This window comes from Narcine bancroftii, chromosome 4 (assembly GCF_036971445.1).
Source record: "Narcine bancroftii isolate sNarBan1 chromosome 4, sNarBan1.hap1, whole genome shotgun sequence".
Lineage (NCBI taxonomy): Eukaryota > Metazoa > Chordata > Chondrichthyes > Torpediniformes > Narcinidae > Narcine > Narcine bancroftii.
Genome location: NC_091472.1, coordinates 297,898,358 through 297,924,562, shown reverse-complemented (window position 1 = coordinate 297,924,562; position 26,205 = coordinate 297,898,358). Strand labels below are relative to the sequence as shown.

At 38.0% G+C, this 26,205-nt stretch overlaps 1 protein-coding gene across 20 annotated transcripts in view; it reads right to left on the bottom strand.

The window, feature by feature from the left end:
* The window catches only part of LOC138762132 (kalirin-like), an 873,682-nt gene that overhangs the window by 618,601 nt on the left and 228,876 nt on the right, over positions 1-26,205 (bottom strand). For 3 of the 20 annotated variants that reach the window (XM_069935556.1, XM_069935563.1, XM_069935564.1), the window contains exons 1-2: positions 8,736-9,113; positions 8,326-8,568 (exon numbers count right to left, since the gene is read on the bottom strand). The exons of 16 other annotated variants lie outside the window; for them this stretch is intronic. The gene's annotated coding sequence lies outside the window, so the exon portion shown is untranslated. Of the gene's footprint in view, positions 1-8,255; positions 8,569-8,735; positions 9,114-26,205 lie in introns of those variants that run through there. One more of the 20 variants, XM_069935565.1, reaches the window with a different exon arrangement.

Below are 26,205 nucleotides of genomic sequence, written 5' to 3'. Positions count from 1 at the left end.
TGACGTGCTTTCTTCATGATGGCATTAGTACGATGGGTCTATGAAAGGACCTCTGAGTTTGCTGATTCATTTTGAGGGGATGATGGTTTTGAATGGCAAACTGCTGTCAATAAAGAACAGTTACAGGAACAAAATATAGCAAAAACCCTGGTATCCAGCACCTATGGGGATTGGTAGATGCCAGATAAGTGAATTTTCCAGTTGCTTGAGATTGTGCATTGTGTGATTGATAAATTAACGGCGAGGTGCTCCAATTTTAAGCTTCCGTATTTTTTAACTATTTATTTTCTGTGGGGGTTTTTTTAGTGTTGCTTGAGGCTGCGCTTGCTTGAATTCCAGATAACAGGGGTTTTACTGTAATTTGCTGATGTTACATCATTCAGTTAGTTCAAGGCTATTCTATCTCATAACCCCATTTATTCTCTTGGATTTGTAATCCTTGATTTTTACCCAACAAAAGTAACTCCAAATCTACTTCTCTTAGTTCTGGAATTTTGCTTAGCTGGTTGTTGTAAGGGATCATTACATCTCAAATGAATGCACAAAACATTCATGCTATGAAGGGCCATGCTATTTTGTTCTCGATTCCTTCATCAGAGATTATTTCTCTCATTTAAGACTCATCAACTATATTGCCATTTTATATTTAATAAAATTGTGAGGATCTCTAAAATATTAAAGACCAGACATGAATGGAAACGGACAACACTTATTGTATGAGAGAAACAATAATTGGGAGGAGTCACGTGATGGAGTAGTGGCTGGATGGTGAACTCCAGCCCTCTCCAGAAAAGTCGGAAAAAACAAAGGAAAACACAAAGGCACAGAAATAAAAATTAAAGAAAAGTGAGTATAAAGGTGGAAAGAAGATGGCGACGAAAAAAGAAAAATCGAAATCAACGGTAAGAAGAGAGGAAGAGAAGACAACGGAAGATGAAGGAGAAGGCCTTACCTGTTCGAAGAGGCCCGCGGTGGAGAGAGAAACCCGCTCCCTCAGGTCGGTAGAAATAGGACTACAAAAATGGCTCGCTGAGCCGAGTAAAAGTGCGCAACCGCGCATGAAAAAAAACACACCGACGGGAGGGGTGACCAGCTGGGGAGTCGATCTCCACAGCCGGCAATGACAGCTGCAGAACACCTGCAGCAAGAGGAGAGCACAGAAGACAACAAAAACAAGAAAGAAGAGAAGAAAAGGGCAACAAAGAAACAACAGATGGCCAACCCAGAGGAAGAAGAAGAGGAAGAGGAAGAGTACAGTGAAATAGAAGAAGAAGGGAAAGGCAAGATAAAGGATATACCTTCTCTTATTAAAGAATACATGGAGTCATTTAAAGAATGGCAAGCGCAAGAATTTAATGATTTAAGAAGAAGAATAAATAACACAGAAGAGAAAATGAATAAAATAGATATGACCTTAACAGAAATGGGAAAGAAAATGGACAAGATGGAAGAGCGGGAAGCAGCAGTAGAAATGGAGGTAGAGGACTTAAAAAAGAAATTAGAGGAATCTAATAAAAAAGTTATAGAGACACAAGAACTGTTAGCTCAGAAAATAGATATAATGGAAAATTATAACAGAAGAAATAACATAAAGATAGTGGGCCTTAAAGAAGATGAAGAAGGCAAGAATATGAGAGAGTTTATAAAAGATTGGATCCCTAGGATCCTAGGATGTCCAGAACTACAGCAAGAAATGGAAATAGAAAGGGCACATTGAGCATTGGCCTTTAAACCACAACCACAACAAAAACCAAGATCTATTTTAGTAAAATTCCTAAGATATACTACAAGAGAAAAGGTACTGGAGAAGACAATGGAAAAAGTAAGAGAGGGCAACAAGCCACTGGAGTACAAAGGGCAAAAAATCTTCATTTATCCAGATATAAGTTTTGAACTCCTGAAGAAGAGAAAGGAGTTCAATACAGCAAAGGCGATTTTATGGAAGAAAGGGTATGAATTTATACTAAAGCATCCAGCGGTATTGAAAATATTTATTCCAGGACAACAAAAGAGACTATTCTCGGATCCAGAGGAAGCACGAAAATTTGCAGAACAATGACAAAATAGACTGAGGGATGAAGAAGTGTAATGAGAGTACAAAAGACTGAGAACTAAAAAGACACATAAGTTTTGAACTCCTGAAGAAGAGAAAGGAGTTCAATACATCGAAAACGATCTTATGGGAGAAAAAAAACTATTCTCGGATCCAGAGGAAGTAAGGAAATTTGCAGAACAGCTACAAAACAACCAGAGAGATGAAGACATGTAATAAGAGTAAAAATGACCACGATTTATATGTATGTGGGTAAAGAGGTATATGTGTGTATATGTATGATGTGCATATATGAATGTATCCGTATTTAGACGAAAATATAGATAGTATAGACAAGAATTAATAAGGGAAGGAAATGGAATAGAGGGAATAAGGAGGGAACTAAAAGAGTGACCTTTGTTACATATGAAAAGTGAAATCTTTTCTGGGGGGGGCTGGGTGGGGAGGAGTTGCAGTCACTGCAAAATCAGCTGACGCTTGCGAGTGATTTCGCAAATCCAAATGGAGAGGGGAGATGTGGTTGTCCAACAAGGGATAAAGGACAACTCAGGAGGGGAAGGGGAGATTGGGGCTAAAGAAGTTTTAAATAGGAGAATAAGGAAAATGTTTGATGTTTTAGGAATGTTGTCTTATAAAGGGTTTAAAACAAGAAAACAGAAATGGATAAGGAGGAAAGGTAATGATGGAGAAACAGAAAGGGAAGATAAACAAAGTATAAAATGGCTACGTTGAACTATATGACTTTAAATATTAATGGAATACATAACCAAATTAAAAGGAAGAAACTGCTAAATTTACTGAAAAAAGAAAAAATTGATATAGCATTTGTGCAAGAAACACACTTAACTGAATTGGAGCACAAGAAATTAAAGAGAGATTGGGTAGGACACGTAACAGCAGCATCGTATAATTCAAAAGCAAGAGGAGTAGCTATATTAATTAGAAAAAATGTGCCATTTAAAATAGAAGAGGAAATAATAGATCCAGCAGGGAGATATGTAATGATAAAATGTCAGATATATTCGGAGTTTTGGAATCTACTCAATGTATATTCACCTAACGAAGAAGATCAAAAGTTTATGCAAGATATCTTTTTGAAGGTAGCAGATACGCAAGGGAACATATTAATAGGAGGGGATTTCAACCAGAATTTGGATTCAAATATGGATAAAACTGGGAAAAAAATTAACAGAAAGAACAAAGTAACCAAATTTATAATTAAATCAATGGAAGAAATGCAACTTTTGGATATATGGAGGAAACAACACCCAAAAGAAAAGGAATATTCATATTACTCAGCTAGACATAAAACATACTCAAGAATAGACCTATTTTTGTTATCAGCTAGTATCCAAGATAGAGTAAGAAAAACAGAATATAAAGCTAGACCATTCACCCTTAATATTGACAGTAAAGCTAGAGGACATCCCTCCAAGAATGTATAGATGGAGATTAAATCCCATGTTACTTAAAAGGCAGGATTTTAGAGAATTTATTGAAAAACAAATAAAAAAGTATTTTGAAATAAATACGGAATCAGTGGAAGATAAGTTTATACTATGGGATGCAATGAAAGCATTCATTAGAGGGCAAATAATAAGTTATGTAACCAAGATGAAGAAGGACTATAATCAGGAAACAGAGCAGTTGGAAAGGGAAATAGTAAATATAGAAAAATAATTAGCAATGAAGGAAGATACAACTAAAAGAAGAGAATTGGCGGATAAAAAAATAAAATATGAAACACTACAAACATATAAGGTGGAGAAGAACATAATGAAGACAAAACAGAAATATTATGAACTAGGTGAAAAAATGCACAAAATCCTAGCATGGCAGCTTAAGACAGAACAAGCTAAGAAAATGGTATTGGCATCAAGGAAAAAAGACAAACAAATTACATATAATCCAAAAGAAATTAAGGAAAACTTTAGAGAATTTTATGAACAATTATACCGAACTGAAAACGAAGGGAAAGAAGGGAAAATAGATGAATTTCTGACTAAAATTGAACTACCAAAACTACAAATAGAGGAACAAAATAAATTAACAGAGCCATTTGGAATAGTAGAAATACAAGAGATAATAAAAAAATTACCAAATAATAAGACACCAGGAGAGGATGGATTCCCAATAGAATTCTACAAAACATTTAAAGACTTATTAATTCCGCCCCTCCTGGAAGTAATCAACCAGATTGATGAAACACAAAGCTTACCAGATTCATGTAAAACAGCAATAATTACAGTAATACTAAAGCAAGGGAAAGATCCACTCACACCAGCGTCATATAGACCAATATCTTTACTTAACACAGATTATAAGATAATAACTAAACTATTAGCAAACAGATTAGCAGAGTATGTACCGAAAATGGTAAATTTAGACCAAACTGGATTTATCAAAAAAAGACGTACAACAGACAATATTTGTAAATTTATTAACTTAATTCATGCAGTAGAAGGAAATAAAGCACCTACAGTAGCAGTTGCTTTAGACGCAGAGAAGGCCTTTGACAGAGTAGAATGGAATTATTTGTTCAAAGTATTGCAAAAATTCAGTTTACCGGAGAAGTATATTAATTGGATTAAAGCATTATATAAGGGACCGTTAGCGAAAGTGACAGTAAATGGACATGTATCAAAGCAATTTAACTTAAGCAGGTCAACGCAGCAGGGATCCCCACTATCACCTTTATTGTTTGCGTTAGCTATAGAACCACTAGCAGAATTGATAAGAATAGATAATAATATAAAAGGAATAAAAATAAAAGACAAGGAATATAAAATCAGTTTATTTGCGGATGATGTTATAGTGTACTTAACAGAACCAGAACTATCAATAAAAGAATTATATAAGAAATTGAAGGAATATGGAGAAGTGTCGGGTTACAAGATCAACGTAAATAAAAGTGAAACAATGCCTATGAATAATGCGGATTTCTCAAAATTTAAGAAGGAATCACCATTTAGATAACAAATGCAAGCAATAAGATACCTAGGTGTACAAATAAACAAAAATCTCGGCCAACTATATAAACTCAATTATTATCCACTAATTAAAAAATTACAGGACGATTTAGAGCATTGGAAAGATTTACCACTAATACTAATAGGAAGGATAAACTGTATTAAAATGAACATTTTTCCAAGGATATTATTCTTATTTCAGGCATTGCCAATACAACTGACAGAGAAATTCTTCAAGGAGTTAAAGCAAATAATAAGGAAATTTTTATGGAGAGGGGGGAAACCAAGGATAGCACTAGATAAATTAACAGAATGGTATAAACAAGGAGGCTTACAACTGCCAAACTTTAAAAATTATTATAGAGCCGCACAATTAAGATACCTATCAGATTTTTATCAAACAAGGGAAAAGCCAGACTGGACGAGATTAGAATTAGATAAAATAGGGGAAAAGATACCTGAACACATATTATATAAATGGGATGAAAAATTGGTACAACATAGAAGTTCTCCAGTATTACATCATCTCCTCAATATTTGGAAGAAGATTCATGTAGAAAGAAATAAAACAAATTATCAATTACCAAAACTAATATTGACGCAAAACAAGTTACTCCCTTTTACAATAGATAACCTTTCCTTTAGAGAATGGGAAAAAAAGGATTAAAAGAATAGAAAATTGTTTTTCAGGGAATAGATTCTTATCCTTCGAACAAATGAAAGATAAGTACAATATAACTCAAGATACAGCGCTGGCATATTACCATTTGAGATCCTACTTGAAGGATAAATTAGGAAGCAGTTTGAGTTTGCCAGAGGCAAGTAACCTTGAATATGTGATTACAGATACAATGATAATCAAAAGATTTATAACAAATATGTATATTAAACTGCAAGAAAAGGAGAATGAGGAAACAAATGGTAAAACTAAACAAAAATGGGAACAAGATTTAAATATAAAGATAAAAAAGGAAACATGGGAGAAGTTATGCTCCGGAACGATGAGAAATACAATAAATACTAGGTTACGTATGATACAATATAACTGGATACACAGGCTATACATTACACCTCAAAAGTTAAATAAATGGGACCCAACAGTATCTGATAGATATTTTCGATGTAAAAAAGAAATGGGAACAACAATTCATGCAATCTGGACATGTGAGAAAGTAAAAAAATTTTGGGAAGATCTAAATCAGATATTAAATAAAATAACAGAAAACAATATACCAAAGAATCCAGAGATCTTCCTCCTAAGTAACATAAAAAACAAAGAATTTGGAATTGATTTGGAGGATGCACAAAAAGATTTGTTAAGATAGCTCTAGCCGTAGCAAAAAAATGTATTATGTCAACCTGGAAATTGGAAGATATTTTGAAAATACAACAATGGTATATAGAAATGAATAAATGTATTCCATTAGAAAAAATAACATATAGTTTAAGAAATAATATTGAAATATTCGAACAAATATGGGAGCCTTACATTAAATACAATAGCGAAAACCTACCGGGGACAATCATTACCTAAGTTGATGGAAGGAGAAGGAAATGAAAAGAATGGACTCAGTAGAATTTCTGGTGTATTTTTGTTGAGTGACAACATTGTCTGACTGGTTTAATGTATCCTAGATTGTATACCTTAAATGGACGGGAGGGGGGGGGTGGTGGGGGGGGGTGGGTTGGGAGGAGGGAGGGGGGGGAAGAAAATGGCACTGTATATGTGTGAAAAGGAAAAAGTGTGTACCATGGTTATAATGTGATTTATGGTGTGGAAAATAAAAAAATTAAAAAAAAAGAGAAACAATAATTAAAGATCTTTTAATTAATCAACAAAATCATAAAACAAGGCTATGCTAGTCTTAAAGGAAAGGTCAATAATTTGTGTGCTTTTTGAGTAATACAAAGGTGTGCTGCATAGGCTGAATAATATGGATCATTTGAAATTAATCATTCACCTTTCATTCATAATGGAGTCACTACTTGTTCAATCTAGAAAATTCTGACAAAGATCCACAGTGTAGATTGTTTCAGTGTGCCTAGTTATACTTGCAGTCACTGTACACAGGAGACTAAACCATTTATCAAAATGTCTGCTTGCTTTCAAATAAAAAATTGGCAACATCCACTTTAAAAATTGCTTATTTAGCAGCTGCACTGTTAAGTTCTATCATCATGTTTCTATCCATTAAATTCAAGGAAGGTATTAATTCTAAAACCAAGGGTCAACAGTCAGGGCCGGCTCTAGCATTAGGTGAACTAGGAAGCTGCCTAGGGTGCAGACCATAGAGGGGCGCTGTCAGGTTGGCCAGACGTCCAGTTTTAGGCCAGACAGTCCGGCTTTTCTCTTTGATGCATCCTGAGGTCGGTACATTCCTCTATTGGGCACAAATATAGCAGTTCAGTATTGTTGGGGCCAGGCAACTCCCTCCATCTCCATGCTCTATACTTTCACTACAGTTTCACTGCAGGAGAGCGACTCTGGTTTGAAATTGCCTCTCAGACTGGGATGCATATGTGCTCCACCCTTCAGCCCAGACAACTGTTTTGGGTCCAAATTCTAACATGGTGGGCTTTCAAGTGTACTGGTTTGAAAACTTGGAATGTTTTCAAAACATTGGCCCTCTTTATTTACATCGAGCTGTCGGACAAGTTCAGCTCAAGTGCCCCGACCACATGGCAATCAGGGTGATCGAGGCGCTGTCCAGTGTGTGAGGGACTCAGGAAGGCAACGGGATAGAAACTCCCTGAGGAAAGGGGGTAGGGGGTGCAAATGCCCTCGCTCGGCCCTGGCAACATTGGCTTGGTGCTGGGTCACTGGAGCCCTCCCTCCCTGGTCCCTGCTTCCTCCCTCCCCACCACCTCCCCTGATCCCTGCTCCATCCTTCCCCGGACCCCCTCCCAGTTCCTCTTCAATGCCATATCCTGGGTGAATGGTTCCAATTCCCGTGGTGACCCTCTGAACAATCACAGGTAAGACTTTAATTTTTTTGAGGGGTACAAGTAGTTGGCCTTGCAAAATAGTCTGGCTCCCAGCCCTGTCAACAGTATCTGCTAGTATATTGTCATTAGCCTTTTTTGCTGTCAGCCACACTGTCACTATGGCAACTGACTGGAAGTCCTTCAATATACATCATGTTTTCTGATAAATTGTAGGCAATCAGGATAAAAAAAACAAAAACATAATAAATCAGTACTAAACCTGGAAAAGATATTTTTGATTCAGTTACCTTCTCATTGCTGAGCTTCTCCAGCATCATGTTTTACTTCAACCATAGAATTTTGTGATTTACTTCTTACCTTCTCATTTGAAGTGACAGTTTCCGAAATTTATTACTGATGTTGATTCAGTACATTGATTGTAGTTTGAAGTTTTAGGGCCACTGCACTTCAGCTTTTAAGGTAACTTGACAGCCTATCAATATGCTACTAAACAATTCAGTTTCCAGACTAGTTTCATTGTACCTATTTGTCACAATAGTTTGGCCTGTTACGCCATCAGTAATATCACTGGACAACAATTTTTTTCAAAAGTTTTCCTTCCTGAAAGAAAATTGGGAATTATGATAGACGACTTAAAGCTTAACATAAAGATAATTTCAGATTTGCTGTATCAGGTAGGAAGTTGGAGAAACATTAAATTAGCTTTTATTGAATTTATCATGTTTAATCGCATAATGATGCCGACACATTATGTTAGTTCAACTGACCTAAGAATGTTTTGCCGGTGATTTTTGTTTGTACTCTGCATTTGATGCCTCTTGTATCAGTGTCCAATAATAGTTGGCCAGCACTGATGGATTCTAGTTGCCCTGATACCACTTCTCCATGGTCGCAATGTCCTGGTGAAACCTTTCACCATGTTTGTACCTAACTGCACCAAGATCAGTCCAAGTGTGAATACAGAAAATTAATTTTCAATGACATGTTGTTCTTAAAATATGACAGAAAATCAGAAAAATAGGTTCTTTCTAAAGCCCCTTTTACAATTGTATCATTGGCCATTCAGTCTCCTGGGATAGGAATGGGAGTTTGGCTTTCACACTTGACCACTCCTAACTGGGACAGTGAATGCTTTCACACTTGCAAGAAGCCATCCCCAGGGTTAAGACTGTCCTACCTCCTACCAGTGATGTCATAATACACTGAATCATAATTAATGTTTTATGATCTTATATTTGAACAAAATTAGTTATGCCTAATTATAACATAATTAACATTTATGTACACCACAGTATGAGCCCTTCAGCCCATGTTATTGTTGTGCCGACTTATATAAACCTTTATAAGGGACTGTGGGAAAGTGCTAGCAATAAATAGCAATAGCAGAAAAAGGATGGGGAAGTTGGTAGCGCTATAGTGCACAATTTATACAGCATGGGAAAGTTGGTGCCCTTTCCCACACTGTTTAAAAATTGTCCACTATCGCTATTTATTTCGTCTTTCTCTCTCTCTCTCTCTCACTCACTCTCTCTCTCTCTCTCTCTCTCTTCCCCCCCTCCCCCCCCCCCCATCCCTGCTATTACTTACCCACATTCCTGCACTCATACAAAAACTTGGGTCATTTCAATCCCACAATGCAATTACCCATTTCACACTTGTTTGATTACAATGCCGGCAACTGCAGACGCCAGGGATTGTACTAGGGGTTGAGGCTGTCAATCCCCGGTGTGAGATGACGTTATCTGATGCTGGCATTGAGCCGATTTTGCTTTCACTCTAAACACTTTAAAGGCCTATTGGCTGTTAATACCTGTGATCACTTGCGAGGCTTAAAAAACTGTATATGATAGGAAAATTTTAAAGTGATTTTTCATGATAAACAGCCAAAAATCCATAAAATACACCCAAAAGTACTCCAGAAGCAAAATCTTTGTTGTCTAGTGCAGGTTAAAGTGATGAAAAACAGCAGTTCTAAATAATTCAGAATGATTGAAGCTTTGGAGTGCCAGGGAAAAATCTGAACAATGAAGGGAAAATTTTAAATCTAAAATGGCTTCTTTTATTGAAGTACAAAGAAGATAGGTTTGTTCATTATGCTAACTCTTTAGTACTAGATTAATAAACTTTCAGAAATTTTTTTACAGTTGTTGCATAAATGAAGATTTCGATATATTGAAGGGAAGATGGTGTGTTCTATTCTTAAATAATCATAAGAACATATGGGATAAGAGTAGATTTAGGAGATGCAGCCCAACAAGTATTCTGCCATTTGAATTGCCATTTCTTTCAACTTCATTGTCCTGCATTTTCCCCACAACTTTTGACACCCTTATTAATCAAGAACCTACTAACCTTTCCTTTAAATATACCCAATGATGGCCTCCACAGATGACTGTGGCAACAAATTCCACAGATTCAATACCCTCTGGCTGAAGAAATTTCTCCTGATTTCTGTACTAAAGGGTTGTCCTTTTATTCTGAGGCTGTATCCTCTGGTCCGAGACACTCCTACTACTGGAAACATCTTCTACTCTATCCAGCCCTTTCAATATTTAGTCTGTTTCAATGTGCTCACGCCTCAGGGGTCTGTGCGGCTGCAGAACCTGCAGGTGCACTGGAGGTGAATCCAAGGACACACAGTGACTCTGGAGGTACTCTCTTTTGCTTCTTTTTCTCTCATACTGTAAGGGGTACTGGGCAATACTAATGATGACTCTGTCTGCCTTACGGTAGGCAGAAGGCAGTTTTGTTTAATATTACGCATTCTGTACTATTACATGACAATAAAGGAATCTTGAATTTCATCCTTTTAAACCCTAGTGAGCACAGGCCCTGAACCATTAAACATTTCTCGTATGTTCACCTCTCCAAAGTCAACACCTCCTTCCTCACAATTCTCCGAATATGGTCTCATCAATGCCTTATGAAACTTTAGCATTACATCTTTGCTATTATATTCTCGTCCTCACAAAATGAATGCTAACATTGCATTTGTCTTCCTGACTAGTGACACATTCTGCAAGTTAACATTTGGGGAATCCTGCATTGAGATGCCCAGGTCCCCTTGGACCTCCACTTACGGAATTTCCCCGCTTTTAGAAAATTTTTCCTTTTAGCGTTTATTACTTCTACCTAACTTCATGACATATTCTTCCCCAATGCTGTATTCCATCTGCCACTTCTTTTCCCATTGTCCCAACCTGTCCATCTCAACACTAACTGCTCTTCCACCATACATCAAAAGTCCTGGCCACTAGCCCATCAACTGTGCCATCTAAATCAGATTCAGCTTTATAGAAGTACTGAATTATTTAATTTATCAGGAGATCTACTGAAGTGGTCATGGATTTGGTGCTACAGTTCCTGTTCAAAAAGGACCCTTTATTCAGTTAAAAATTCATGCAACTTTTCCCTCCCCAATCTTCTCTTCAAACAACTAATAACAATTATAAATAAGACACCCCCATGACATTTAAATCTTGCTAAAATAATTGCAGCATGACAAAAGGCAACTATTAATATTATTTTCATAAATAAACATATTTACAAAAGAAACATTGTACCTTGAAATGTTTTTGCCATTTTGTCAAATTAATAAAAAGTTGTGGCGGTACACCATTAGGCAGGTAAACCGGCCCCACTTGTCATGCACACGGCGGGGCAGCCAGCCAAAATGGCGCCGTCAGGGTTTCCTCCTGACCTCGGCACTGGGCTCAGAAGCCTGTGCTTGGGGACCCACGTGACGCTCCGGTGACATCAGGGCCCCACAGCGCGGTTCTCAGCCAGGTCCGGGCTGGGAGTATAAGACTAGCCAGGCAGCCTGCAATAAATCAGTTTTTGCTCACTGAACTCAACCCGTCTGGTTGTGCGATCCTTCAGTTAGCAGTGTAGCCGCCGCTACAAAGTAATGTTTCTTCTATGAACGGGTGTTGCAGCACTGATGTTGAGCAGCTAACTGAGAAATGTACAGTAAGATTATTCTGCAATGACTAACATCAAACACCCACAGATCATTTTAAAATTCAAACGTTTCCATAGTTATTCCATGTATTATTTTCTTGGTATAAAAATGCCATTTTTGAAATTTAACACAACTCTAAAATAAAAACACCTGCAGTCAATATATGTATAAAACATGGGGAATTCATCATTTCAATGAAAAGAAGATTTATTTCTAATTCTTTCAAAGCTATGTACAGCATGTAGTTCTGCCGGCCTAACACAACGCAAGCAAAATTTCTAGCATGAATAAATCCTCTTCAGAGTAAATACTGACTTGGTCTTTTTTATAACATGGAAAATATAGTTTTCAGAATATTTCTTCTATATCAGCTAATTGCAGAAAAAAAATTGTATTGTGCAATAAAGGGAAAGAATGGAGATAACTACCAGCAACTCTGATCACTCGAAAGGCTAGTACAGTAAAATCTTGGTTATCCAGAATTCAAGCAAACAGCAAAAAAAAAATTGCAGAAAATAAATAGGTAAAAAATAAGAAAGTTTAAAATTGAAGCCCCTAGCTGTCAATTTGCCAATCACGCAACATGCAATATCAAGTAACCAGCAAATTCATTTTATCTGGCATCTATCAATCTCTAAAGATGCCAGATAATGTTTTTTTTACTGTAGTACATGGCAGCTGAGAAAAAGCAGAGGAGCTGAAAAATAGAAGTCTGGGATGATTGAAGTTCTGATTTTATATTAGAATTTTTTTATAACAAAATATCGTTTATTTTTTTTGAAGATGCCATGATGTAATGAAGAACAAAAATTACACAGATTCAGCAGGTCTGACAGCATCCATGGAGAGTGAAACAGAAAACACTTTTAGATCAGAACTGGTAGATATTTGGGGTGGAAGTTAGAGCCAGATTTTTTTAAAAAGCAGGAAAGAAAAAGCAGAATAACTGGGTGGAGGGCAAGACTGATCTGAAAATGTTCAAAGCAAAAAGATGCGATAAGCAGACATGTGGAAATTAAAATGTTCTAAAAGAGGTTGCAAGTTGTTGAAGTTGAATTTCGGTGTGGATGAAAAATCTAGGAAAAAAAATATTTCTATTACATAGAAATTTGCAAATAGATCTTGGAATGTGGACAACACTGCAAAATCCAAACTGATGTGGGATTCCTACCCAAAAACCAGCACACAAGTCTCTCCATTCACAGTGGTTCTGGTGCAACCCTTCTCTATTATCAACCCACATTATCCAACAAAAAATTGAAAGTTAACATCTAAATTTGTTCAAATCATTCTTAAAGTCAGAAGCCTGCTTGGCACAAAATTGAGGGCCTGAACTGAGCTTCAGTGGAGCAGAAGCATAGACATTGCTGAGACACTGGAATACTTTATTCTTCTTTTAAAATAATTTTTATTTAGTACTTCACCGTGAACAATGTCAGTAACAATATATACAAATATTCAGTATTAATATATACTCATTTTCATTTTTCCCCCCTTCTCCTCCACCCAGTCCACCCCTATAACTTAAAGCAGTGTCTGTAATTAAGTATTCATAGCAGCCAGTTCCCAACTTTTCTTTTAAATAAGATTTCAACTGATAATATGAAAATATTGTACCATATGATAATCCATATTTATTTTTTAACTTCAAATGTCAATAAATTATTTCCCAAAAATCAATCTTTTATTCTTTTAATTATTTTTCTTGCCCATTCCTTTAAAAATAGATTGTCTATTATAAAAGGAATTAATGGGCTTTGCCAACACCTAACCAACCAATTTTCCCTTGCAACCGCTGCAACCGTGCCTGCCTGTCCCGCATCGGACTTATCAGTCACCAACGAGCCTGCAGCAGACGTGGATATACCCCTCCATAAATCTTCATCCGCGAAGCCAAGCCAAAGAAAGAATGGGCTTTGCATTAATAACATTTTTGATATTTGAAAATTTATCATCTTTGTTCCAGATGTATTCTCTCCCATATTTTTAGTATATGATGCAGTATTGGTAGATTGTTATGTTGCACCAGTTTCTTATCCCATTTATAGAGTAAATGTTCAGGGACCTTTTCTCCTAATTTACATAATTCTATCTTGAGCCAAGCTGATTTTTCTCCTGTCTGATAAAAATCTGATAAATAACTGTGCTGCCCTGTAAGAGCTTTTAAAATTTGGTAGCTGCAATTCTCCTTGTTTGTATTCCCATGTTAATTTTTCCAAAGCCACTCTTGATTTTTTACTCTTCCATAGAAACTTTCTTATTAATTTGATTAATTTCATAAAAATTCCCCTGTCAAGGGAATTGGTAGCATTTAGAACAGGTATTGTAGCCGTGGAAATACATTCATTTTGATGCAATTTACTCTCCCTATTAGAGTTAGTGATAAATCTTTTCATTTCTCTAAGTCTTCCTGTATTTTCTATATTAACGGTTGGTAATTTAATTTATACAAACAAATTAATTATCTATCCTGATACCTAGGTAACGTATGGCCTGTATATTCCCTTTTACATTTTGTATAATCGACTTTGTTCATTGGCATCACTTCACTTTTATCAATATTAATCTTGTATCCTGATATTTCCCCATATTCTTTCAATTTTGTATATAACCTTTTTATTGATTTATCTGGGTCCATTAAATATACTATAATATTATCTGCAAATAAGCTCATTTTAAATTCTTCCTCTTTTACTTTTATCATAGGTTCTTTTCTTATCAGCTCTGCTAATGGTTCCTATAGCCAAAGCAAACAAGTAAGGTGATAATGGACATCCCTGTCTTGTTGACCTACTCAATTTAAAGTAGTCTGAAACATATACATTTGTTACCACTTTTTCCAAAGGGCCATTATTCAGTGTTCTAATTCAATTAATAACTTTTTCAGGTTAATTTGTATTTCTGTAGTACTTTAAAAAGATAACTCCATTCCACCCTATCAAAAGCTTTCTCTGCATCAAGAGCTACTGCCACAGTTAGTGTTGTTTATTTGTGCTGTATGGATTAAATTAATAAATTTACAGACATTATTTGCTGCTCTTCTATTTTTAACAAACCCTCTCTGATCTAATATGATTAATTTCAGTACACAATCTGTTAGTCTATTTGCTAGTATTTTTGCAATTAATTTATAGTCTGTATTTAGTAGAGATATTGGTCTATATGAAGCTGGTGACAATTGGTTTTTGGAATTATTATTATTACCATTTTACATGAGTCAGGCAAATTCTGGGTCTCTTCCACCTTTTTCATTACCTCTAAGAGAGGCAGAATTAATAGATTATTGAATACCTTATAAATCCATCTTTGCCTGGTGCTTTATTATTTGGTAATGTCATTAGTGTATCATGTATTTCTGTAATTGTCAGGGGCTTTAGTAATTTATTTTGATCTTCTCATTGTAATTGAGGTAATTCAATGTTTGACAGAAATTCATCTATTTTGTCATTCTTCCCTGGGTTTTCAGTTTGATACAATTGCTTATATATTTTTAAAAGTTTCTATTAATCTCTATGGGTTATATGAGATCTGTTTAACCTCCTTCCTTGTTGGTATGATAGTTGTTGTTACTTGTTCTGTTTTTAGTTGCCAAGCCAAAATTTTGTGGGTTTTCTCTCCTAATTCATAATATCTTTACTTTGTTTTCATAATATTTTTCTGCACTTTGTATGTTTGCAATGTATCATATTTTATTTTTTTTCTGTCAGTTCTCTCTTTTTCTTTATATTTTCCCTTCTCATTAAATCTTTCTCTATAGTTACTATCTCTTTTTCCAACTGCTCTATTTCACAATCATATTCATTTATAATCTTGGTCATATAACTAATCATTTGTCCCCGAATAAAGGCCTTCATTGCGTCCCATAATATAAATTTGTCTGTTACAGAATTTGCATTTGTCTCTAAATATACTTTAATTTGTTTTTCTATGTATTCCCAAAAATCCTTTTTTTTATCAATAAGGGATTTAGCCTCCATCTATATGTTTTTGGCAGAGTATCCTCTAAATCAATTGTTAATAACAAGGGTAATGGTCTGATAAATTTCTTGCCTTATATTCATCTTCGAACTCTCCCTTGAATCTGTGCTAACAACAAGAACATATAAATCCTAGAATAAGCTTTATGTCTGTTTGAATAATATGAATAATCTCTCTCTTTCGGATGTTGTTTTCTCCATATATCAATTATCTTCATATCCTTGAATTTAATGTAAATTTGGCTGCTTTATTTTTTGCAATAGTCTTCCCAGTTTTATCTATTGATGGGTCTAGGATAAAAAATTAAAGTGTCTCCCTAGTAAGATATGTCCCTGTGTGTCTGCTATCTTTAAAAAAATGTCCTGCATAAATTCCTGGTCATCTTATATAACCATATAACCATATAACAATTACAGCACGGAAACAGGCCAATTTGGCCCTTCTAGTCTGCACTGATCCAAGTCCCCTCCTCTAATCCCACTTACAAGCACTCTGCCCATATCCCTCCATCCCCCTCCCATCCATATACTTATCCAACTCTTTCTTAAATGACAAAATTGACCCTGCCTCCACCACCTTTCCCGGAAGCCCATTCCACACAGTAACCACTCTCTGAGTAAAGAAGATCCCCCTCATGTTACTCCTAAACCTTTGCCCGTCAACACTCAACCCATGACCTCTTGTCATTGTCATACCTCTCCTATTCTCAATGGGAAAAGCCTTTCCACATCAACTCTATCTATCCCTCTCATTATCTTAAAAACCTCTTTCAAATCCCCTCTCAGCCTTCTACATTCCAAGGAATAAAGACCTAATTTGCTCAATCTTTCCTTGTATTTCAGATGCTGAAATCCAGGCAACATTTTTTTTGTAAATCTTCTCTGCACTCTCTCTATCTTGTTAATATCATTCCTATAAATCAGTGACCAGAACTGCATACAGTACTCTAAATTTGGCCTCACTAATGCCTTGTACAGTTTCATCATTACTTCCCAACTCCTATATTCTATGCACTGATTTATATTTGCAAGCATACTTCTTCACCACCCTATCCACATGCGTTCCTACCTTCAGGGAACAATGCACCATTATTCCTAGATCTTTATGCTCCACTGCATTCTTCAATGCCCTCCCATTTACCACATAGGTCTTGATTTGATTATTCTTTCCAAAATGAAGCACCTCACATTTATCAGCATTAAACTCCATTTGCCATCTTTCTGCCCACTCCTCTAAGCAATTTAAATCCCTCTGCAATCTTTGAAAACCTTCTTCATCATCCACAATTCCCCCTATTTTAGTATCATCTGCTTATTTACTAATCCAATTTACCGCCCCATCCTCCAGATCATTAATATATATGACAAACAGCAATGGTCCAAATACCGAACCCTGAGGTACACCGCTTGTCACCGGCCTCCATTCTGACAAATAATTATTTACTACTACTCTCTGGCACCTTCCTTCCAGCCACTGTTGAATCCATTTGACTATCTCCAAATTAATACCCAAGGACTTAGCCTTCCTAACTAACCTCCCATGCGGAACCTTATCGAAGGCCTTAATGAAGTCCATATAGACAACATCCACTGCTCTATCCTCATCAACATTCTTAGTCACCTCTTCAAAAAATTCAACGAGATTGGTCAAAAACAACCTTCCACGCACAAATCCGTGTTGAGTGTCCCTGATCAGACCTGTCGCTCCATGTACTTATATATATATGTACTATCTCTAAGAACGCTTTCCATCAATTTACCTATCACAGACATCAAACTTACAGACCGATAATTGCTAGGCTTGCTCCTCAAACCTTTTTTAAACAAAGGAACCACATGCGCAACACGCCAATCCTCTGGCATTATACCCGTCTTTAATGACAGTTGAAAAATCACTGCCAGAGCCTCCGCTATTTCCTCACTAATTTCTCTCAAGGTCCTGTGGAAAATCTTGTCAGGACCTGGAGACTTATCCACCTTTATTTGTTTCAAAAGCTCCAGTACTACCTCTTTCTTAATCATTATTTTTTCTTTGGCTTGGCTTCACGGATGAAGATTTATGGAGGGGTAATGTCCACGTCAGCTGCAGGCTCGTTTGTGGCTGACAAGTCCGATGCGGGACAGGCAGACACGGTGGCAGCGGTTGCCAGGGAAAATTGGTTGGTTGGGGTTGGGTGTTGGGTTTTTCCTCCTTTGTCTTTTGTCAGTGAGGTGGGTTCTGCGGTATATATAACCCCTTTGCTTCCATTACCCTGCACAGTTCAATATCCTTCTCCTCAGTAAATACTGAGGAATATAAATTGTTCAAGACCTCCCCCATCTCTTTTGGCTCCACACACATTTGTCCTTTCTGATTCTCTATTGGACCAATTTTATCTCTCACTTTCCTTTTGCTATTTAGATATTTGTAGAAACCCTTTGGATTTGTTTTCACCCTGTTTGCTATAGCTACCTCATACTTTCTTTTAGCTTTTCTAATTTCTTTCTTAAGATTCTTTTTACATTCAATATAGTACTCAAACATCTCCTTTTTTCCGTTTCTTATATTTATTGCAGTACTCCCTCTTTTTTCGAACCAAGTTTCCAATATCCCTTGAGAACCATAGTCTCTCAAACTTTTGACCTTACCTATCAACCTAACAGGTTTATAAAGATTTTGTACTCTTAAAATCTTTCCTTTAAAAGACCCTCCATTTCTCTATTACATCCTTCCCAGAAAATAAATTGTCCCAATCCACCCCTTGTAAATCCTTTCACATCTCCTCAAACCTAGCTTTTCCCCACTCAAAAACCTCAACTCTGGGCCCAGGCCTATTCTTTTCCATAATTACATAAGGTGCATAAATGTTCAATAAGTTCCAAGATTCTTAATAAATCTTGTACATCATTATTACGTATCTACCCGCTGGGTCTATTATTTCTTTTTTTTAAATCTTAATTTGCAAATTCTTATTACCTGATATAGCTACTCCCCTGGCTTTTGAATTGTATGATGATGCAACTACGTGGCCTACCTAGTCTCTCTTCAGTTTGCAATGTTCTAACTCAGTTATGTGTTTCTTGTATAAATGTTATGTCTATGTTCTCTTTTTTAATTAGTGTCAGTAACTTTTTTCTCTTAATTTAATTGTGAATTCCATTAATATTAATAGTCATACATTTCAATGTATTCATCTTATCCATCCATTTTCATCTCTATTCCACCTCTTCAACCCCTCCATCTCCCTTCTTCTAAAATCACTCTTTAGATTGTTCTTACTCTTTACTGTACACAATGACACCATTATTAGGAAAATAACAAAAACTATAAAAAGATTAAAGAATAATATTAAAGAAAACCACATTAATGAGTTGTCCAACTCCCTTTTTTTTGTGGGTTTTGGTGTACACCGCAAATGTCAACATATTTCGCAGTGGACAGATCCTCCCCCCTCCCCAGCACCCCACCCCGCAGAAAAATCACTATATATTATTCTTAAAAATATAACAAAGCCTTTTTTTCCTTCTTTTTTCTTAAACATCTATATTCAAACTATTAACATTTAAATTTATTTATATAAATTATTTTAAGTTCTTTTATTGTTTTCTTTACTCCTCCTTGTTGTTTATTTGGTAATTGATCCGCAAAGTGACAGACTTCTTCTGGATCTGAAAGCAGTCTATTTTCCCAACCAGGGATGAATATCTTCAACACTGCTGGATGCCGTAATACAAAGTTGTAACCTTTCCTCCACAGTACAGTTTTTTTAGTATGTTTTATTAGTATGGAGCACGGTTTCTGCTGTGGTTGCTGCTTTGGTGCCAATGGTCTGTGGGATCTTACAATTTCTATTTCTTCTTGGAGTTCTTCTACTCCCAAGATCTGTGGAATCTATCATTTTATAAATACTTTTATATCTGCCCCTTCTTCACCTTCTTTCAGGCCCCCTATTTTTATATTATTATGTCTGCTAAAATACTTTGGGCCAATAAGTCATGTGTCTTCTTAATCTCCTTATCTCTATCTTCCAGTTTTTCTCTTAATTCATTCACCTCCATTTCCACACCTATCACTCTGTCTTCCACTTCATCACTTCACTTTCTCATTTCTGTTATAGCATTTGTATTTTTGCATCTGTCTCTTGCATAGTTTTTTTAATGGTTCTGAACTCAGCCATTATTGTTTCCATTAAAATCTTTATTTGACTGTCAAAATATTCCTTATCTACCATCTTTGTTTTTTAGCTTTTACTTTTTCTTGTATGTCTTTATCTTCTTCTTGATTTTCTTTCTCTTGCTCCATTTCTTGGCTTCGTGTTGATCTTGCTTCTATTGTTGCCTTCTCTGCAGCCTCTCCCATTAAAGTATCAGCATCTTGCTGTAGGCGTCTGTTCCCTTTTGCGTCTTCTTTAATATGCATACCGTGCATGCGTAACTTGTCACACATGCATGCTGGCATTTCTCTTTCTGGTTCCACAAGCCCACACTCCAGACTGCCTCATGGGACGTCACCCCCGAGCTGCCCGCTTATCGGCTTCACAGCTCAGGCCATCCTCTTCGGGAAAGCTCCCTGTTCATGGACTCCAGTAAAGCCTTCCTCTTTTTTTTCCCAATAATTTCTTCACCTCTTCTTTATTTGTCATTGTAGACTTTTCTTTCTTTGGAGCCATCTTCAGGTTCTTCTTATACTGTTTATCTTGCAAATTTTTTATGTTTTACTTCTCAGCTTTGTTTTTCTGTCCTTTTTTTTTCAACCTTCTCTGTGGAGGGCTGGTTTTCCCTAACCAGCCACTACTCCATCATTTGACCACCTCCAATACTTTATTCTTGATGGAAAATCTAATCTCCAAAAAAGAGGTACAAGACTCTGAAGAAATCCCTTGGTGGCTGTTACATTAACCATAACCAGTGGTTGGCTCTAGCCTCCGAACACGTGGCCTAGTGACACACCATTCAGCAGACTGTTTCCTCCTTCGAGGATGCATGCAGGGCTGGCCTTGAGGAGAAAAGAAGGAAGAACCAAGACACAGCAGAACCAAACCCAGAATTTCCCTTGCAGTGCTGCGGTCAGGCATGTCTGTACTGCATTCACCTCATCAGCCACCAGCGAGCCTGCAGCAGACATAGACACCTTCCTTCCTAAATCTTCGTTCATGAAGCCAAACCATGATGGCCATCATGTTATTTAAATTTTCCCTCTCCTGCCTGGTGTGTTTTACTTGGGCAGCAGTGTCAACATTTAAAGCATTCAAATTCCTGAGCTATTATAGCAGAGAAGTGTTCAGGTCTGCCATTTTTGGGATTTTCCATGAGAATCGATTAATCACCATTGTACTAAATGGAGGAGCCAGCACAGGGGACTGAGTGGTTTGCTCCTGCTCCTACTGTGTATGTGATGTCCAATTTTCTCTATAATAATGGTGATTGTCTTGCTGCAAAATCCAAACCACCATTGATGTGATAACAAAAGAAATAAAATCAAATTGCACAAACAGCAAGTCAATATGGAAAACATTGCATTATTAACATAGAGGATCTTAATTCTGTTTAAATAATTCCATCTGTTGATCAAACCCATTGGGACTTTATGTTATCATTGCTATGCTGAGGAAACAGCATTGTTTAAAATTGTGTTCTTGAAATATGAATGATGCTTGACAAATGCTCTGATGTCTTAAAAGCCTATTTCATTGCATGCTAGTCCAGTTGTAATAAATGCTGCAGGTTCCTCCTGGAAGTGAATCTGATAAGTTTCATATTTATTTTGTCTTAACAAGCTACTAACATAATTATGCGAATGTTGTTTGGGAGAGATTAACACGAGTCGCTAATTCACCACTCAAATAACTAAGCTACCTCCATATCAGCAATATATATTGTTTTTATCATAATTTAATTGTTTTATCAAACTTATCAAAGAACTTCATGAGTCAAATACTACAAAGTGTAGCGGGAGCCCCACACGTACAACAGAATCACGTGCAGCCACAGCAGTTTAGCAAGGGCATTACCAGAGCGCATAGCTTCCAACGATGTCCCAGTCCTCCAGCTACAGGTCAGGCACCAGCAATTTGGAAAATCGCGCGAATAAGAGCCCGCTTTTTTTATGGCACCTGACACTGGAAAGTGATGTCAGTTCCGCATCCCAAATGGCTCAACGTGAAATGTGCAGAGGGAACTATAAAAGCTGTGGTTAAGCACAATAAAGGTACTGATTCCTGACTATACTGCCTCCAGTGTCATTTATTGCCACTTGTGTAAGGTAGTGCCGTCAGATAGGCCACTACATAATTTGGTTACCCCGACGGGCCTCAGCTACACTGTGTCCCACGTGTCTGACATGGTCGAGCAACCAACGACTTCAAAGGTGGAGGTCGACGCGGCCTCGCTGGCTGCAGCACTGGTGGTGATTAATGCAGTAGCAGTTTGCCTGCCTCCATTCTGGTTGGATCAGCCATGTAGCTGGCTGCAGTTGGGCAAAACGCAATTTGTGCTTCGAAACATTACATCTGAGGACACGGGATATTGGCACGTTGCGATTGCATTAGTCACTACAACCACAGCAAGGGTGAGTTCATTCATCAATAATGAAGTACGCTAGATTCTGGGACTTTCTGATGAAAACATTTGAGCTCTCTCGTCATGAACGGGCTATAAGAATTTTGAATGCACAAAAACTGGGGGACCATAGTCCATCCCAGTTAATGCAAAAGCTGGTATCACTAGCTGCAGGCCATACGAATTTCTTTCTTTTCGAAGCACTGTTTTTATCGAAATTACCAGTGCATGTGCCGGTGGGAGTGGCAGACTTGAGTATTGCAGAGCCGCATTTGGTAGCAAGAGAGGCCGACTGACTTTATGGCCTTCCACAGGTTAACAGAATGCAGGTGCAGCCCATCTGTGCAACTGAGTTGTCCGAGACCCCCGAAACGCATGTGTGGCAGTACAGCGACCATATCCTGATCAAGGAAACAAAAGTTCTAGATACTGTTTTTATCATCGCCGATGAGATTGCTCTGCCTATAGATGTAAAAGTCCTTGCACTTACCCAGGTCCACCACCATGTCTGGGAAACAGACCCACCAACCGCAGTTCGTGGCTTCAGCTGTTGGCACAGACAAGGTCTATTTTATTTACATGACGTGATTTCAGAGATGGATTACTTGATAGATACAGGGGCTGAGTTCGGTATTGTTCCCCCGACACAGTTTGAGTTGGCACAAGGTGCACGTACTCCACCGCTTTCAGCAGTTAATGGTACCATGATTCCTACTTTCGGATTGAGGAAAGTCACGATACATACAGGTTCAGCGGTATTCTACTGGAAATGCATGGTGGCCTCAGTAGGTTTTCCCTTGTTGGGTGCGGATTTTTTGAGAGAGCATGGTCTCCTGGTTGATATACATATATATTATCTGATAAACACAGCTAACTTCCAAATTTTGCCCCTTAAAAGAATGCATTGTTCCTTCCAACCGGTAAGAGTTTAGGCGATTCAGCAAAGTGCATACGCCTCGATACTTAAAGAGTTCCCGGGACTGTTGACGACTAATTTTCAGGAGAATAAGCCACGGCATGGTGTATATTATTATATTGATACAACTGGTCAATCTGTTTATGCTAGGGCTCGTAGGCTTCCAAAGACAAGCTTACAATTGGAAGAGCAGAATTTGCAGTCATAGAGGAATTAGAGCTGGTATGCAGGTCCAAAGGTCCATGGGCTTTACTCCTTCACATGGTGCTTAAAAGTTGCAGTGGTTGGCGGCCATGTGGAGACTACAGGTGGTTGAACGATATTACCATCCCCGACCGCTATCCAATCCCTCATATTCAGGATTTCTCAGCACGGTTGGCTAACACTACTATATTTTCCAAGGTAGATTTAGTAAAGGGATACTACCAGATTTCGGTTCACCCTGAGGATGTTCCAAAGACGGCTATTATAACCCTCTTTGGTCTCTTTGAATTTATCAGAATGCCATTTGGTTTGAAGAACGCAGCCCAGATGTTTCAAAGATTGATGGATGTTGTCACAAGGGACTTAGAAGGAACTTTCGTATATTTGGATGACATCCTCATAGCGAGCCCCGATGAGGAATCGCATAAACGACACCTCTATCTCTTGTTCACTAGATTACAGGATTTTGGCCTTTCAGTCAACCACTCAAAATGCCAATTCAGTACTGGTGCAATTGATTTTCTTGACCACAGGATTTCTCGTACTGGAACTATACTGTTTCCGGACAAAGTGATTGTCATACACAAGTTTTCCAGGCCTCTTTCTCGGAATAATTTGCAACGATTCATAGTAATAGTTACCTTTTACCATCGTTTCATAATAGAAGCGCAGCCGTGATGTGCCCACTGTTTGACCTATTAAATAGTAAAAGATCAAATATATTGCATTGGGATGAGGAAGCGGACATGGCTTTTGAAAAAACCAAGGATTCTATGGCATCTGCGACAAGTCTTGCCCACCTAGATCACAAACCGCCCCTCTCGCTAACTACAGACACATCCGACCATGCAATTGATGCAGTGTTGCAACAGCATGTAAAAGGACAATGGGTGCCACTTGCATTTTATAGCAGACATCTTCGACCTAAAGAGATGAGATATAACACATTCAACCGAGAGTTACTGTCATTGTATTTGGCAGTGCGCCATTTCAGATACATGCTGGAGGGTCGAGCATTTATGGCCTTTACTGATCATAAACCCCTTGTGCAGACCATGAGTATGATGTCCATGAGCCAGCAACGTCAATTGTCATTCATCTTTGAGTTCATGAATGACATTCGGTATGTTGCTTGTTTTTCCAATCTGGTGGCAGATGCCCTATCGAGACCAACTGTCTCTGCAGTCCAAGGTGGAATCGACACGGCACAGTTGGCGGAAGACCTGCAGCGGGATAAGGAGGTACAAGCCTACAAAAACGCCATTAGAAGTCTCCAGGTTGAGTAAATCACTACTGAGGCAAGCGGTCCCAAACCTTTACAACATTTCCACAGGACATCCTAGACCCATTCTACCATTTAGCTGGCGCAGGAAGATCTTCAATGATATACATAATCTTCGCATCCTTCCATTAGATCTTCCATTAAACTAGTGTCAAATAGTTATGTGTGGCACGGTCTAAAGAGAGATGTCACCCTGTGGGCCAAAACTTGCCTTCAGTGCCAAAAAGTTAAAATTCACAGGCACACATGTGTATCACCTGAATTCTCCACGGTGGATGCAAAATATCAGCACGACCATGTGGATGTAGTTGGACCTTTGCCGGTCTATCAAGGGAGGATATATTTATTTACTGCTATTGACAGTTTTAGTCATTGGCCGGAGACAGTCCCTATGCAGGCAGCAGACACGGAGGCGTGTGCACGGACCTTTATTTTTCATTGGGTTGCACTATTTGGTTTACCTAGTCACATCACTTCAGATAGAGGTGTCCCACCTGTGGACACAGATTTCAAGCTTCTGTGGAAGTAAATTACATCACACAACCACCTATCATCCTCTGTCAAATGGACTTGTGGAATGGTTCCATAGGCATTTAAAGTCGGCACTTAAGATGAGACTGCAGGGGCCGAACTGGATGGATTAATTACCATGGGTGATATTGGGAATACGTACAGCACCAAAGGAAGGATAGCCAGTTTCGACTGCTGAGATGATCTATGGAACTCCTCTATATATTTCGGTAGTGACATAAAGCAAGCAGCTGACTTGGATATTTTACGTCTTTTGAGAAATAGCAACAGGGCAAAACAACCCTATCCCACGGTTTTTCACGGGAGCTCCAAACATCAGGTGCCACACGACCTACTGACTGTGGAATTTGTGATGGTTAGGAAGGTCAGAAATGCTCAGCATTTCAATGCCCATATTTTTGGGGCCCTTTAGGTAATCAGGCGAGAAGGTGTGGTATTTACATTGGACGTAGGGGGCCAAGAGTGTATGTTCACAATTGAACGACTGAAACCGGCAGACATCGACCTTTCAAGACCAATCTCGTCACCTCTAAAACGTCCCTGAGGATGCCCCAGGCTGAACTACCAGCAGGGACCTGCGTCTGGCAGCCATGATTCTGGGGGGGGGGGTGGTGTAGCAGGAGCCCCATGCGTACAACAGAATTGCGCGCAGCCACAGCAGTTTAGCAAGGGCATGACCAGAGTGCATCGCCTCCAATGATGTCCCAGTCCTCCAGCTACAGGCCAGGCACCAGCAATTAGGAAAAGTGCGCAAATAAGAGCCCACATTTTTTATGGCACCCGACACCCGAGGCTGGAAAGTGACATCACTACTGCATCCCAGAAGGCT